Genomic DNA, 17,737 nt, shown 5'->3' with positions numbered 1-17,737 from the left:
ATGTCTACCTGACTTCTACTTTTATTCATTTGGTGAAGTAATCAGTTGCGACGATCATCATGCCTTTGCCGCTAGTAGCAGACGACATTAACCCTACCATGTTGATTGCCCACTACATGAATGGTCAAGGACTCGTATGTGGGTGTAGCTCGCTGGCAGGTAATGCTAGTATCGGCTTGTAGCGTTAGCAGCAGTCGCACTTTTGTACTAACTCTTTAGTGTCTTGATGCATGGTAGGCCAGTAGTAGCCTGCGTTAAGAGCCCTTTTCACTAAGGATCGGCCTCTGGAGTGATTGCCATAAACATCTTCATGGATTAAGCTTAGAACTTTAAGGTCGTCAGGAGGTGCTAGAGAACGATGATTTGATCCAGTGTAAGATCTTTGAGCGAGAATGTCGTTCCACATGTAGTAGCGTGTTGCCTTTATTTAAAGCTTTCTAGGCTCCAACCTTTCCTTTATTTGGAGCTTTCTAGACTCCAACCTTTCTGTGTGGAGTGTGTCATTGACCAGGTAGTTTATAATAGAACTTTGCCAGTTTGGAGTTGTACTAACCTGTGACATTTCAGTTTCTGACTCCACCCCTATGCTTGGCTTGTTTAGATAATCCACTAAAATGGAGCGTTCGAGTTGGTGGTCAAGGACGGAGCCTAGGCGTCGTGCGTTCGTATGGGCATTGTCTGCCAGCAGAACTTAAGTGAGGGTGTAAGTCTGAAATGCCTCAAGTTGCTTACGTACTTTCTCTAAGTACTGCGCCATCCTTGGATGTTTTGTCGTGTACTCCTCAGTAGTCTGGCTGGTGATTAGCTGGGAATCAGAATAAATTGCAAGCTTTTTCACCACCAAGTTTTTTTCCATTTAGAGCCCTGCTAGTAAGGTTTCGTACTCTGCTTCATTGTTGGGTCGCCTTGTTGCGTCGCCTAAGCTAGGCGTGAAGGTGCGGTAGGGAGCCGTGGAGCTGAGGCCATGTTACACGTAACAGAAGATGCTCAACTATTGGTATCGAGCCGCTTTAGAGTTGAATTATAGAGCAAGGGTCAGCTGGGGCCGTGTGACCCTCAGCAAGAGGTGGTGCTCAACTTGCCGGTACATGTTACTCCTATGTAGAATCTTCTGGGGCGATGAGGATAAAACTTTCTTTCAAGTGTTCCTCTACTGTTTGTCTGCCCTTGGCGTGCCTTTTGATCTGAGTTGTTACATTTGTTAAAAAAAACTTTGCACCGCCATTGTCTGCACCTTTATCGTCGTGTGTTTGGATTGAGCGAAATAATGTGTTATGAGGATGACTGCGTGCTTCTGAAGGTATAACTTGAGCTTCCGGGTTGTAACAACTATCGCCAAAGTTAGCTTTTGAATTACTGATAGCTGGTTTCAGCATCGAATAGAGCTTTTGAACTGTGGAGTACAGGTAGTTGGGCCCCCAACTATTCTCGTATGAAGGTAGAGCTTATTACTGTTTCAGATATGGCTACTCGCCCAGTCAAACCTTGAATCTCCTTTAGAGTGGTAGGGGTTTTCATATTCAAGATCGCTCAGATTTGCCTTGAATGTGCATTGACGAACCTCGTCCTAATATGCATACTTCTTTGCCACAGCGAAAGAGTTTGCCAAAGTTAGATCTTCTTTCATGATCATTTCTCCAAACAATGGGTGGTCTGCTGGAGGTTCTTTTCGAAAGGCTGCTCTAGCAATCGAGTCGTTGCATCCGACTATCTTTGCCTTTTCTTCCTTGAACTTCATCACATAGTCGCGAAGCGACTCCTATGGGTTCTTCTTGATGGATTGTGGCAGTAGGGTGTAAAACCAATCTTGTGCCTTGCCTTGTAGAGTGGTAGCAAATGTCTTGCACATGAGATCGTCGTTGTTTTGATAGAGGATTATTGTGCTTCAGTAGTGTTTTAGGTGCCTCTCCGAGTATATATCCCCTTTGAAAGATATGAAATGTGGCATGCTGAACTTGCATGAAGGCTCTGCTTGCTCGATCTTGTCCGTGAAGGATGACCTGATTATGTTGGTCATGTCCCATCGTAGTGCCTCGTTAGTGACCCTATTACGTTGGAAATCGTGCAATCGCTCGATCATGATCCTTTCTACTTTTTCCTGAATTTGCCTTTGTTGGGGGTAACGGAGCTTTCAGCTACCCTCAGTCGTGACCTACTGGTCTAGGCTGCTCTTCTACGTGTTCGGCTCGTCTATGCCGCGGCTGCGGTGCATGTGGTTCGTTCTTAGCAGATAAGGAAATTATTCGCAGGTTACTGGTTGAGCTTAAGCTGGGCTAAGTGCCTACTTCTCTCCGTCCTTCATGCTGCCTACTCCGATGTGAGGAAAATGATACTCCTTGTGGGCCTAGCCATAAACGAACGCTTCACCTAGAAGGTTGCTCATGTTGACTATTGGAGTGTGGCCCCAACCATGAATGTATGCTCATCTGTGGACCTAGTCGAGAGTGCACACTTCTCCACATATTAAGACGAGAGTATACGTTATCTCGGGGGCTCAATCGGGTGTGTACACTGCCCGAACGCTAGATTCATGGCTGGTCGAGTGGTTACTTGCCGAAAGTTGTTGGACAGGTTCTTTGTTTGCCCTTGTCCTACTTCGGGACACCTCATCTAGGGCACGTTGCATCTCGGTGCAGTGCAAGAGCTGATTCACCAAAGTCATATGTTGTGCGAGAACGCTCGTTAATTCTATGACTGGTTGAGACAAGTGTTGTTCTCCATTTGGGTTGGAAGAGCTTGGAAGGAATGCATCTCCTTGAGCAGTAGAAGTGATAGACTCCGGGTGCGAGATTTGAGTTGGAAAATATCAAATATGTGGAGAAATGTGGTGAAAATGCCCTCGGTTCGATCCTAAGCCCAGAAATTTGCCGGGACAATTGAACTAATCTTGGACTGATTTGGGCTGCTTGGAAGGCCACGGGAGTAAGTTGGGCGGCAGGAGCAGGCTGAGCTATCGAAATGGGCTGCTCGGCGTGTAGCGCACGTGGGTGCGAGGCTAGGGCTCGGCTTGGCAATGCGTTGGGTTCACGTCAGGCTTGAGTAGCTCAGGTCGTCTCGTCTTGGGCTTGGGCCCGTGTGGGCTTGAATGGTATGGCTTAGGCCACGGTGGTGCCTCGTGGGGGTGGTCTACTCCACTCTTCATTGTGTTGAGCCTCGTAGATCGCCACGGTCCTATTCCTTGAATGTTGAAATTTTTGTTCGTTGAGGTTTCCGAATCTCTTGCCATTGTACTTTTCTTTTACGTTTTATCGAAGAATTTTTGTTATGTTTTATCGAAGAATTTTTAAAAATAAAAATTCCAAGAATAAGAACGTACCAAAAATCTACAAGTGAACAAGAAAACGAAAAACCTTGAATGCAAGAGTCTTCTACAAGCATTTGATCAAGACTCTCAATGAAAGCACCAATTTGTGGATGCAAATTTCCGTCTTCTTCTTCTTAGACAAAATTACACCTACAAAACAAATAACACCTTAGGTCAAGGCCAAGAGCTTCACGTGCCCACGATGAATGGGGGGCGGGGTGCTTTGGCTAAAGAACCTCCGATGCCAAAGTTAGAATTTTGAGGGAAAAGTGTTTGGAGAACTTAGAGAATTTTGCAACAGAGTTAGAATTGAGTTTTGGAGAAAATGAGAATGTTTATATAGAGGTGTGGCCGGCTCTTTTGGGAGGAGATGGACCAGCCACTTGGATGGTTTTTTGGGGTGAGATTCATGATTTGTAGCTAATTAATATAATTTGAAGGGAAATATTTAGGGGTTATCTTGTGGAGAATATTTGATGAGGATAAATGAAATAGGTTTTGAATAAATACCTATTTTGGACACATCTGACTTGATTGAGGGATAGTTATCCACTGCTCGCGCGTAGGAGTTCTGGCATTCCTTAAGAGTAATTTTGTCATTTTTACCCTAGTATTCATGTCTCACCTCCATAATCTTCTTGATTATTTTTTGCTTCACAACAAAGATTTAGGCAAAGAATTTTTATATTGATTGGGATTCTCAAGTATTTAAGTTGAAGTCATCGTTGCTGTAAGATATTCAACCTCTTGCGATTAATTTGCAGGTGGTCACATGAAGCCTAAAGTCTTCTTTTTGGTTTCTCAATTTTCTGTTGCGGCTTGTAGGATTGAATTTGATATGACGAACCTAGGGATTCAAGGGGATCCTCGTTATAGCTTTCGAATTTTGTTTAAAAAACTGAGAAAGAGGAATATTAGTATGCTATCTAAAAGTTCATCAAAGTTGCCACTTAATATTCCGTTTTAGTGTTATTTTTCTTCGTTTATAAGTGAAAGATTTCAATGGTATTCAAATCAAATTTATTATGACTAATCCATTGTGAAATTTAACTCATTCTTCTACTCTTTAATATAAATAATATATTATGTCATATAAAACAAGATCACGTCATAGTTTAAACAAAAAAAATCTGAATGGTATAATTAGCTTTCTAAATATTATTTTATTCTTGTCATATATATGATTACTAGTGATTAAGTCATGTGGTCCTTTTCTATTTCCAAGATTCATACATATATATGATATCATCTGCAACTTTAATTTTTAGTAGAGGTGAAATGTCAATGTTGTGTCACAAAAGAGGTGAAATGTCATGCATGTTGTTGGGTTGGTCTTAAGTACAGATGAAATGTCAACACCGAGTCATAGAAGAAATAGTACTAGCCGCACGAAGAAACAATCTTACGTAGATCGTCATGCAGAGTTTGATATCATCTCGCTAGAATTCAAAACCACCCAATAATAAATATACAAGTTTCTTCGTATAACACCAAAATTCATGAAATACTCATTCGAAGTGCACGATCCCAAGCAAGAAGTGGATGATATAGCTGTTGGTGGAATGTTATTTCTCCGTTCCACCTTTTTTTTTTTTAACAAACGATATTATCTACATTAAGGAAGAGAGGGTGGACGTAACCCAACAATAGGATAGCAATAATGTGGTCAGTGACAGGGCCAGAATTTCAAGTTAGGAGGAACCTCTCACAAATGTATGGGTCCATGGTTGATAAGGTTTATTTAGGAGATAGGCTCTTCGAACTTGGTTTTGGACATTAGGATGATAACTCAAAATCGGTCTACACAATCCAGGATCATATTTGAGAGTTTCCAAGTTAACGAATCCATACAAGTTTGTTTTGAACTACTTTCCGACGATGACTCTAATATCTCAGGCTGAGATTTTCTTTTGAAATACCTTTCCATAACTAAAAACAGAAAAGTATAGATTGACTAACTTTAAATTATAAGAAATATGAACATATATACTAAATGTTACAAACTAAAACAAATTAAGCAATTAATTAAAAGAAGTTGCAAGACATCAATTTAATGAGAAAATAATCATAATTTAGAAACAATAATTGCAAGTGGAATTGAGAGTAAAATGCATACTTTGGGTTGTAGGCCAACTACCTAAACTTCAATTTGTTTTTCTTTGTTGGAATAATGGAATTAATCTTCTAATCTACCAAAAAAAAAAAAATTAAAAAATTATTTGTTGTACTAATTTACATATAGACATGACAACTAGGCCTGGCAATTTCTGACACGACCCGATAACCCGACACGACACGACACGAAATTAACAGGTGTTTGGGTCGACACGATAACGAATCGGGTTGTTATCGGGTAACCCGATAAGCACCTGTTAAGATAACGGGTTGGTTCGGGTATACACGTGGGTAACACGATACACGATAAGCAGAATATTATTTTTATAATTTTATAACCCTAAAAAAATACTGTAATAATTATATACATTAATTTTACAATTTTATACCCCTAAAAATTATAATAAATATATATATATATATATATATATTAAATTAACTATAAAATTTATAATAATTATAATAATTATATATACTATAATAATTATACCCCAAAATATTAAGTCTATCTATAATAATTATATATATATATATATTAAATTTTATAAAAACTATAATAATTATTAATTAATAATTTAATATGCATGATGCATTGCATGATTTTGCATCCATTGAAATTTGATGTGATTTGTTTCCATTCAAATTTCAATAATCAATTTCTTGCCGTTGCCAACTTGCCGCCCTTTTTGAAAAAAAAAATGGAGGGAAAATGAAAATGTTAAGAAAAGTTGAAAATGAAACAAAAAAGTGAGGGAATTAGGGAAAGATGTTGGAGGGAAAAGTGAAAATGATAAGAAAAAGTTGAAAATGAAACAAAAATGAGAGGGAAAAATGAAAATTAATAGAAGTGGTGAGAAATTTTTTTTTTTTTTTTTTGTTTTTTAAGTTATTAACTTTTTATCACACACATGACTGTCATGACATATCTCACTATTTTTATAATGACACACGTGACACGTGATGTATGTACAATTTCGTGTACCAGTCAGTCAATTATAATTTATACGTACAAAATAAATAGATTTAAATCTACTTAATAAATATATATACACACACACACACACAAACGGAACTTGATTGATGGCATACGAATTCTCCAAAACTAATTTCAACGATCCCAACTGTCAAACTTGTTTGTATATGATTTGAGATCACATCAACAAAAAATCATAAAAAATAAACAATCAGAGATCAAGTAACGGGACAAAGCTTTTCAACGGTTATAAACGAAAAATCACGATTTAACGGTTATTTTAACTCCGATTTTGATGATTTTTTATAAGTACACTCCTTGACCCTATATGAATACAATGAACGAATTCGATCTTCAATTTAAAATATTTACACAGGTGGATACCACAAAATCTTATGTTATACTTAATGAAAGTATAAATAAACTCTAAGTGTTAGTCAATCTATCGTTTTACGAATTCTCCAAAACTAATTTCAACGATCCAAACCATCAAAATTGTTTGTATATGCTTGGAGATCACATCAGCAAAAAATCACAAAAAAAAAAACATTCAGAGATCAAGTAACGGGACAAAGTTTTTCAACGGTTATAAACGAAAAATCACGATTTAACGGTTATTTTAACTCCGATTTTGATGATTTTTTATAACTACACTCATTAACCCTATATGAATACAATGAATGCATTTGATCTTCAATTTAAAATATTTACACAAGTGGATACCACAAAATCTTATGTTATACTTAATGAAAGTATAAATAAACTCTAAGTGTTAGTTAATCTATCGTTTTACGAATTCTCCAAAACTAATTTCAACGATCCAAACCGTCAAAATTGTTTGTATATGCTTGGAGATCAAACCACCAAAAAATCACAAAAAAAAAACATTCAAAGATCAAGTAACGGGACAAAGCTTTTCAACGGTTATAAACGAAAAATCACGATTTAACGGTTATTTTAACTCCGATTTTGATGATTTTTTATAACTACACTCCTTGACCCTATATGAATACAATGAATGAATTCGATCTTCAATTTAAAATATTTACACAAGTGGATACCACAAAATCTTATGTTATACTTAATGAAAGTATAAATAAACTCTAAGTGTTAGTCAATCTATCGTTTTACGAATTCTCCAAAACTAATTTCAACGATCCAAACCGTCAAAATTGTTTGTATATGCTTGGAGATCACATAAGCAAAAAATTACAAAAGAAAAACATTCAGAAATCAAGTAACGGGACAAAGCTTTTCAACGGTTATAAACGAAAAATCACGATTTAACGGTTATTTTAACTCCGATTTTGATGATTTTTTATAAGTACACTCCTTGACCCTATATGAATACAATGAATGAATTCGATCTTCAATTTAAAATATTTACACAAGTGGATACCACAAAATCTTATGTTATACTTAATAAAAGTATAAATAAACTCTAGGTGTTAGTCAATCTATCGTTTTACGAATTCTCCAAAACTAATTTCAACGATCCAAACCGTCAAAATTGTTTGTATATGCTTGGAGATCACATCAGCAAAAAATTACAAAAGAAAAACATTCAGAGATCAAGTAACGGGACAAAGTTTTTCAACGGTTATAAACGAAAAATCACGATTTAACGGTTATTTTAACTCCGATTTTGATGATTTTTTATAACTACACTCCTTGACCCTATATGAATACAATGAATGAATTCGATCTTCAATTTAAAATATTTACACAAGTGGATACCACAAAATCTTATGTTATACTTAATGAAAGTATAAATAAACTCTAGGTGTTAGTCAATCTATCGTTTTACGAATTCTCCAAAACTAATTTCAACGATCCAAACCGTCAAAATTGTTTTTATATGCTTGGAGATCACATCAGCAAAAAATCACAAGAAAAAAACATTCAAAGATCAAGTAACGGGACAAAGCTTTTCAACGGTTATAAACAAAAAATCACGATTTAACGGTTATTTTAACTCCGATTTTGATGATTTTTTATAACTACACTCCTTGACCCTATATGAATACAATGAATGAATTCGATCTTCAATTAAAAATATTTATACAAGTGGATACCACAAAATCTTATGTTATACTTAATGAAAGTATAAATAAACTCTAGGTGTTAGTCAATCTATCGTTTTACGAATTCTCCAAAACTAATTTCAACGATCCAAACCGTCAAAATTGTTTTTATATGCTTGGAGATCACATCAGCAAAAAGTCACAAAAAAAAAACATTCAAAGATCAAGTAACGGGACAAAGCTTTTCAACGGTTATAAACGAAAAATCACGATTTAACGGTTATTTTAACTCCGATTTTGATGATTTTTTATAACTACACTCCTTGACCGTATATGAATACAATGAATGAATTCGATCTTCAATTTAAAATATTTACACAAGTGGATACCATAAAATTTTATGTTATACTTAATGAAAGTATAAATAAACTCTAAGTGTTAGTCAATCTATCGTTTTACGAATTCTCCAAAACTAATTTCAACCATCCAAACCGTCAAAATTGTTTGTATATGCTTGGAGATCACATCAGCAAAAAATCACAAAAGAAAAACATTCAGAGATCAAGTAACGGGACAAAACTTTTCAACGGTTATAAACGAAAAATCACGATTTAACGGTTACTTTAACTCCGCTTTTGATGATTTTTTATAAGTACACTCCTTGACCCTATATGAATACAATGAATGAATTCGATCTTCAATTTAAAATATTTACACAAGTGGATACCACAAAATCTTATGTTATACTTAATAAAAGTATAAATAAACTCTAGGTGTTAGTCAATCTGTCGTTTTATGAATTCTCCAAAACTAATTTCAACGATCCAAACCGTCAAAATTGTTTGTATATGCTTGGAGATCACATCAGCAAAAAATCACAAAAGAAAAACATTCAGAGATCAAGTAACGGGACAAAGTTTTTCAACGGTTATAAATGAAAAATCACGATTTAACGGTTATTTTAACTCCGATTTTAATGATTTTTTATAAGTACACTCCTTGACCCTATATGAATACAAAGAATGAATTCGATCTTCAATTTAAAATATTTACACAAGTGGATACCACAAAATCTTATGTTATACTTAATGAAAGTATAAATAAACTCTAGGTTTTAGTCAATCTATCGTTTTACGAATTCTCCAAAACTAATTTCAACGATCCAAACCGTCAAAATTGTTTGTATATGCTTGGAGATCACATCAGCAAAAAATCACAAAAAAAAAACATTCAGAGATCAAGTAACGGGACAAAGCTTTTCAACGGTTATAAACGAAAAATCACGATTTAACGGTTATTTTAACTCCGATTTTGATGATTTTTTATAACTACACTCCTTGACCCTATATGAATACAATGAATGAATTCGATCTTCAATTTAAAATATTTACACAAGTGGATACCACAAAATCTTATGTTATACTTAATGAAAGTATAAATAAACTCTAGGTGTTAGTCAATCTATCGTTTTACGAATTCTCCAAAACTAATTTCAACGATCCAAACCGTCAAAATTGTTTGTATATGCTTGGAGATCACATCAGCAAAAAATCACAAAAAAAAAAACATTCAGAGATCCAGGAACGGGACAAAGCTTTTCGACGGTTATAAACGAAAAATCAAGATTTAACGGTTATTTTAACTCTGATTTTGATGAATTTTTACAGCTTCACTCCTTGACCCTATATGAATACAAAGAATGAATTTGATCTTCAATTTAAAATATTTACACTAGTGGATGTGGATATCACAAAATCTTATATTATAATTTATATACTTAATAAAAGTATGAATCAACTATAATATTAATAATTATATACATTAATTTAATAATTTTATATCCCTAAAAAGTAAAAACTATAATAATTATATATATTAAATTAAATTTAAAAATTGATGACCATTGGATCAGCTGAGATTAAATCTCAGCCGTCCATTTCACATAATTATATATATATTTTATTAAATTTAAGAAATTGATAACCATTGGATCGGCTGAGATTTAATCTCAGCCGTCCATTGTGTAGGCTATTACTCAAAAACAGAAGTTCTCTCTCATTAAGTTCGATGTAAATTGAAGATTTTGTAAATGGATGTGTAAACTTTTGAGAAAGACTTACAATCTTAAAAGCAAAAACTCTTTATCCTTGCACATTTAATATTTGTAATAGATTAGTAGTGTATGTATTATTTTTTTTATTAGGCTTTTATTTTCGAGTGTAGATATAGTACTTGAACGAGAAATGTTTTAATGTTTTGAAGTAATATTTATGTGGCAATGTGTGGTATGTGCAAATTTAAAAAAAATATATTTTTTTCTTAACGGGTCATAATGGGTCATAACGGGTCGGGTCACTTTACCCGTTGGGTAAAGTGACACGACCTGTTAAGGACCCGTTAAGATAACGGGTGTGACACGACACGACCCGTTAAGATAACAGGTGTTACACGAAAACGACACGAAGACGATAGACACGACCCGTTTGCCAGGCCTAATGACAACCAATATAAAATTGACAAATTGCAAAAAAATTAAAAATGAGAGCCTTTGGCGAGTTGGAGTTCATGCTCCACTGTAATTGCTCCGTGAACAGTGAGACAGTATGAAAGAAAGAAAAACGAGAGTTATGATGAGGGCGGCGTGAGATTTTTTTTGTTTCAAATAAACTATTCATTGTATTATTAGGAAGCTCCATAGAGGTGAGATTGTGAAAAAGTCTATATGAATTAATTATTTTAATATTGGAATGATTGGAAATTGCATTGGAAATGGTATAGGCTACTGGGCAAAGATAGGATATAGGTCTGAATTAAAAAGTTGGACTGGGAAGAGGGCCGGAAGTCTAATTGGTAGTTATGTGGTCCTTAGGTCCCTCCGTCAGGGAATATGATTCAAACTTGTATTTGATAAGAATCGAATTTAAAACCTCTCATTTACAAGTAAAAAAGAATATCACTACTATAGTACTAAGTGGCTCCCCCTTCCACTATTAGGAGTTTTAAATTTGAGCCTCATAACATAGTATTTACTTTTATACAATGATATTTAAGATATAGCCACACAATAAGTTATCAATAATTTAGTATAAAATTTATTATTTATGAGAGCCGAACTTAATTGGTGTAAACCATATAAGAATAGCTGTAAGATCCCATATTTTTATATATTATTTAGAGATATTAGAATGATCTATAGTCAGACGTTATGCATACGTAGCATGCAATGATTTATGCTTTCTATTGCATTACTAAACATTTGGGTTGGAATAGTCTGGATGAGCTCTATGTGTGTGCATATATTATATATATATATATATATTTTTTTTTTTTGAGAGAGTTAGAAAGGGACTAGGGTTAGTGAGATTGTGTGTGAAGACTATTAGTGGACTTGTCTTGCAGATATGTGGTTTATTTGGAAATGTTCATGGAGCATGAGAACTTTGGTGTTGCATTAATTTGAAGGATAAATGTAAACTGCACACAGTGACATTAGGGCAGAATGACAATTAGGAGTCACGTAGTGAGTTGCAATTATGAAGCATATAATGAGCACATAAGGGGACTATGTGATATTGCACTATGTGGCTAAAGCTTTGATAATATTATTCTTTTTTCTATTATGTTTAAAACGTATCGCTTGATTGGCATATTACATGTTCTACTCATTGGGTGACGGTGGTTGTTGCTCACCCCTCACCTTTTATTTTACATATAAGTTATTTGGCAACACATGTGCTAGACGAGCTAAGATTGTGTTAGATGAGAGATTTAACAGTTTTTATTTATTTTTGTACTCCCTGTAAAGATTTTCGAGTTATTTTCATAAGAGAAGTTTAGTTTTTCATTTTATTTTTACTTTTACTCGTGCACCGAGCATGGGGTTATTTTTCCACCGACCCCTGGTCCGGAACGTGACACTAGCAAAGAAGAGAGAGAATAGAGAGAAAGATAGAAAGTTTAGAGAGAGAATTGTTAAGACATAGAAAGGAATGATTGGTTAATGATGATCTTCATAGTAATGAACCGTTACAAGATTTTTATATAGTTTGTTTGAAACCTTATTGAATAAATAACCTCATAACTACCTATTACAACAGACTTACTAATCTATTGACAAGTGGTATCTTATACAACTATTGGATCATTATCCTTAACATCCCTTCTCAAGTGCAAGAGATGAGAAGCCAAGCCTGAGATTGTTGTGGTGAGTTTAGAACAGAGGAGCATACAAGCCTTTGGTCAAAATGTCAGTAAACTGCTATTTGCAGGAAACAAACAGAATGTGTAACAACTTCTTAGCAACCCTTTCCCTTATAAAATGAATGTTAACCTCAATATGCTTAGTCCTTCAAAGCAAAACAAGATTGCAAGTAAGGGTTATGACAAACATGTTAACACAGAAAAGAATAGGCTGATAAGAAATAAGAACATACGCAAAGGATAACAATTGCTTGATCCAATAAAGCTCTGCTGTAGTAGTGGACAAAGCTCTATACTCAGCTTCTTAGAGGACTTTGAACCAGTTTGTTGCTTTTTAAAAGACTAAGAGATAGGATTGGAACCTAGAAAACCCACAATATCTATGGTTGATCTTTTGCCATTTGGGTCTCTAGCTTAGTCTGAATCAGAGAAAGCTCTTACATCCAAACCACCCTTCTCATAGTGAATTTCCAGATTAATAGTACCCTTTAAGTATCTAAGAATTTTTTTAATTGTAATAAAATGAGATTCCATAGGATTGTGCATGAATTGACACACCTGATGCACTGCAAAAGTTATATCTGGCCTTATAAAAGTCAAGTATGGCAGAGCACCAACTGTACTCCTATATGAGGCTGGATTATTATAGGGCTTGTCATTATACAACAATAATCTTTTATAAGATAAACAAGGTGTAGCACAGGGTTTAGAATCCAACATCTCAATTTTTGTAAGCAGATATGTGACATACTTAGCCTCAGAATTTAATATGTCATCTGATTGTTGAATAATCTAAACACCAACATGTATTGTGATTGACCTAAATATTTTATCTCAAATTCCTTAGTTAAAGCATAAATGACTTTATTAATCAATTGACACACTGCCATTGATGTTTTAATCATCCCATAGAGAAGCAATATCCCAACACCAACTTGCTTGACAAACAAGGAAGAGTCTGCATAAGTAGTACCAAAACCAAGAGAAGGCAAAAAAAAATTTTGATTTCTCATTCCAAACTCTAGGGGTTTGCTTTAAACCATATAAAGACTTGTTCAACTTACAGACATAGTCCGAATAATGTGGATCAACGAAATTGGGTGATTGAGACATGTATACCTTTTCCTGCAATACACCATGTAAAGCGGCATTTTAATATCAAATTGCCTTAATGACCATCCAAAATGAGTTGCCATAGCTAAAATAAGTCCCACAGTAGTTAGTTTAACTACTGGACTAAAAGTCCTTCCATAATCTATGTCTTTTTCCTAATTAAATCCTTTTGTAAGTAGTCTAGCCTTATATCTCCTAATTGTGCCATCTGCATTTCTCTTAATCTTATACACCTATTACAAGCAACAAGATTGTTATGTGGAGGTAGAGGAACTAGACTCCATGTAGCGTAATAATGTAATGCAGAAAGTTCCTCTTTCATTGCATTAGTCTACATTGGACTCTTCAAGTCAGATTCATCTGTGACAGATTCAACAGTAGTTAAATCCAGTCTTGGGTCTATTTTGCATTGGATGCAAATCCATTAAAGGAATAGGTAGAATCACTTGTAAACTCTTAAGTTGAAATTCAGGAGCCATGATATGTGATGAAGAGGATTGTGAGGACTGTTCTTTTGCAGTAATGGATTGTGGTGAAGATTGTGAACTGAGGGAAATTGATAATGATAATGAATGCAATGGAATGATAAGTGATAATGCAGAGTCATTATTAGATGATGAAGACAGAATATGTGAGAACTAGGTGGCACAAGTACGTTATTAAGATCAGGCGTTGATACTGGTTGTGAAGCTAAAACAACATTTGGAGTATAAGTGATTGTCGAGGCTACTGATGCTAATATAAAGTATGGAAATTTAGACTCATAAAAAATCACATGCCTAGATATGAACATCTTCTTTTTAGTAACCTCATAATAAATCTATCCCTTATATTTTGAAGCATACCCAAAAAAAAACACAATTGGTTGTCCTAGGTTGTAAGTTTATAGTATTAAAAGGTCTTAAGAATGGATAACATGAGCATGCAAACACTCTTAAAAGACTAACACCAGGCACAAAACCATATAGAGCTTCAAAGGGAGATTTTTGGTGTAATGTTTGTGAGGGCATTATGTTTACAAGATAAATTGTTGTTAGACAAGCAAAGGACTAGAAAGTGACATGCAAATGAGATGTTTGTAGAAGGGTACTAGATGTTTCAATACATGGTGATGTTTCCTTTCTACAAAATCATTTTTCCCTGGAAAATGAAGACAAGTTTGGTGAGTAATACCCTTATCTACAAGAAAAAATTGAAACATTTTGCCTATGTATTCACCCCGAGCATCACTTCGCAATGTTGGAATAGAAATTGAAAAGTGAATGAACATAAACTGATAGAAAGCAACAAAAATGGAACAAACATCATATTTAAATTCAACAGTATCTAGTATACTCATCTATGAAGGTCACATAGTATTCAAAACCTTCTATTGATAAACAAGAAGCAGATGCCCATACATCACTATAAATAACCTCAAATGGTTTAACACACTTAGAGCAGATTGAATAGTAATTTTCTAAATTTACCTTCTAAACATGTAGAACACAACACAAATAAAGGATAAGATACACAAGATATATTGGATTTCTTGAGTATTAGAGACAAGATAGGATTATAGGGGTGACCTAATTTGCTATGCCATAAGCTAGAGTTGACTTGATAACCAAGATATGTAGTAGCCTGAAACGTTTTTTATGAATAAGATAATGATGTAGAAAAAGAGATAGGATATAATCCATTATTGTGGAACCCTTTCAAGAATATTCTTCTTGTGGCTTTGTCCTAATCGAAAAACAAAAAGCATTAAAATTCAGCAAACAATTATTATCAAGGCAAATTCTATGAACTGATAATAGGTTTTGAATAACTCCAAGCACATATAGTACTAAATTCAACTTCAAGTTATGAAAAAAAGTCAGTAAAATGGAGGACTGCCTATTAAATTGTTTGGGCCCAAAATAATATTGGTAGGCCGAGTGTAGGGTTGGGCTCGGCCCAAAGCCATGTCAAAAATACTATGGGCTGCCTAATGATTCCGGGCCATTTAGCAGGGATGGTCGAGTCCTATCGCAAGAAGGAGTAGTTCAGATAAGCAAAGAGGGTCGAGGAAGTCGTGGTGCAATTAGGATTCTCGACTGACAATGAATAAAGCCCCAAAAGGGGGTGAGTTCAAAGTCCTAATGGGAGTAGGGTTGTTCGAAGCAAAGTCGGAACGAAATGAGAACTCCCAATCCGGGTAGGAGTTTAATTCGATCTCAAGAAGGAGTTGGTGCTATAAATACAAGAAATCATGCAATAATTGAGAACCTTCAATTCAACACACAATTGCCCTGCGCAAAACTTCTCAAACATCTTGAGATTTTTCATTTTCCTTTTTCCACCGACACACCTTCAGTTTGGATAAACAGCACTGTGGAGGCAACCGGCGAACACCTTCAGTTTGGATAAACAGCACTGTTGCCGTAGAATCAGCCGACCGATGAGCACCTTCAGTTTGGATAAACAGCATTGCGTCGAGGCCGACTGGTTAGCTATCCAAGGCTCGGCCGAGAAGGGTTTTCGAATCCTTATTAGCAGGGGTCATCTTATTAGCCCTCTCGGCGAAGTAAGGTGTTACGAGTTACGACATTCAGTGTACTGGACGCCGAGTGATTTTATGATTGGATATTCACAAGTGAGTTTTAAAGTTCGGTATTCTGACGGCCGAACCACGTTCACCATCAAGACATACATCACCTTTGAATATTTGTGTCCGTATAGTCTGGTGTCGATTCGACGTGTTTATACTCTTACGAATATAATAACGATGACCGAATCGAGTGCCGACGATTTGTGAACTTCGCAGAACTAGCAGCCTTGTCTTCAAGCTCTAGAACTCAAGGACCGAGAGTGTTCCTTCCTCGGTCGTAGTCGCAAGATAAAGAAGTCAGCAACACGATCAACGCGACATCAACGAATTTTACTCGTCGGCCGACGAGTTGGCACGCCCCGCATTCAACCGAAGAACGTAGTTAGCTTATTAGTTACTCGGCCTGTGTGCCACGTAGGTTTTGTAATTTTTAAAGTCAACATTTTGGCACGCCCGGTGGGACCTTGTGCTAGACCTTCGGAGTTCATGACCATTGAGACACGGTCCGTAAAGAAAAAAAATAACCATGGGTAAGCCAACAACTGACTTACCAGTGCAAGGCCTTGGGCAAGATTTGCCTCAGGCATAAAATCCGATCATTGTCGCACCACTTGAGGCTACAAGTGCGACACACTGAGATAAAGAAATTTGTCTCGGCAGACAGCCTCGCAACCCAGAAATTCCTAACCAAATGGCAGGAATTTTTGTTGAAGAAATAGTGGAAGATTGCGACGAAGATGGTGGGGAGGGGTCTGATCCGCCAACTAGGTCGTTTCTTCGAAGACGACTCGATGAACAATATCGATAGGTCGAACACTCGACTGGCCAAAAAATGAATGATTTACTAGACGCAATACGAAGCAACAGCGACACACAGACCAGGATGCTTGAACTGTTGGTCAGTAAAGCCTTTGAAGATGGCCATGTCGGCCAACCTCGACAGCCTTCGTTTACAAATGTTCCAGTACAAGCCGAGAAATGGTCCGCTCGGCTACAACCAATTGAATTAGAGAAAAGAGGCGGATTAGGCAATAAGTCTGACAGACCGAACCAAGGAGAAGAAGGAGCATCCGTCAATATGACCGAGGTCCAAAGAATGATCGACTCAGCCCTAAAAGAAGGGCCGAAGTTCCCAAAATTCATTCACCCGTACCCAGCTTATGTAGAAAGGTTCGAATACCCTCGAGGCTTCAAGATCCCCGATTTCAGTCTGTTCGCCAGAAAATCGTCCTTATCCTCGTTAGAACATGTGGCTCGGTTCACGGCGCAATGTGGAGACGTCAATAATGACTTCCATAAACTACGACTATTCAACTTTTCACTGACAGGGTCAGCTTTCGCTTGGTACATTAATCTCCCACCAAACTCCGTCCAGAGTTGGGAGGCATTGGTCGAGAAATTCCATATTCTATCGACCAGGGATGGAAATGTTCGTT

The sequence above is a fragment of a genome, unplaced genomic scaffold (assembly GCF_019419815.1).
Source record: "Pyrus x bretschneideri cultivar Hongxiangsu unplaced genomic scaffold, Pyrus_bretschneideri_v1 Contig4, whole genome shotgun sequence".
Lineage (NCBI taxonomy): Eukaryota > Viridiplantae > Streptophyta > Magnoliopsida > Rosales > Rosaceae > Pyrus > Pyrus x bretschneideri.
Note: the sequence above shows the minus strand (reverse complement) of the source record.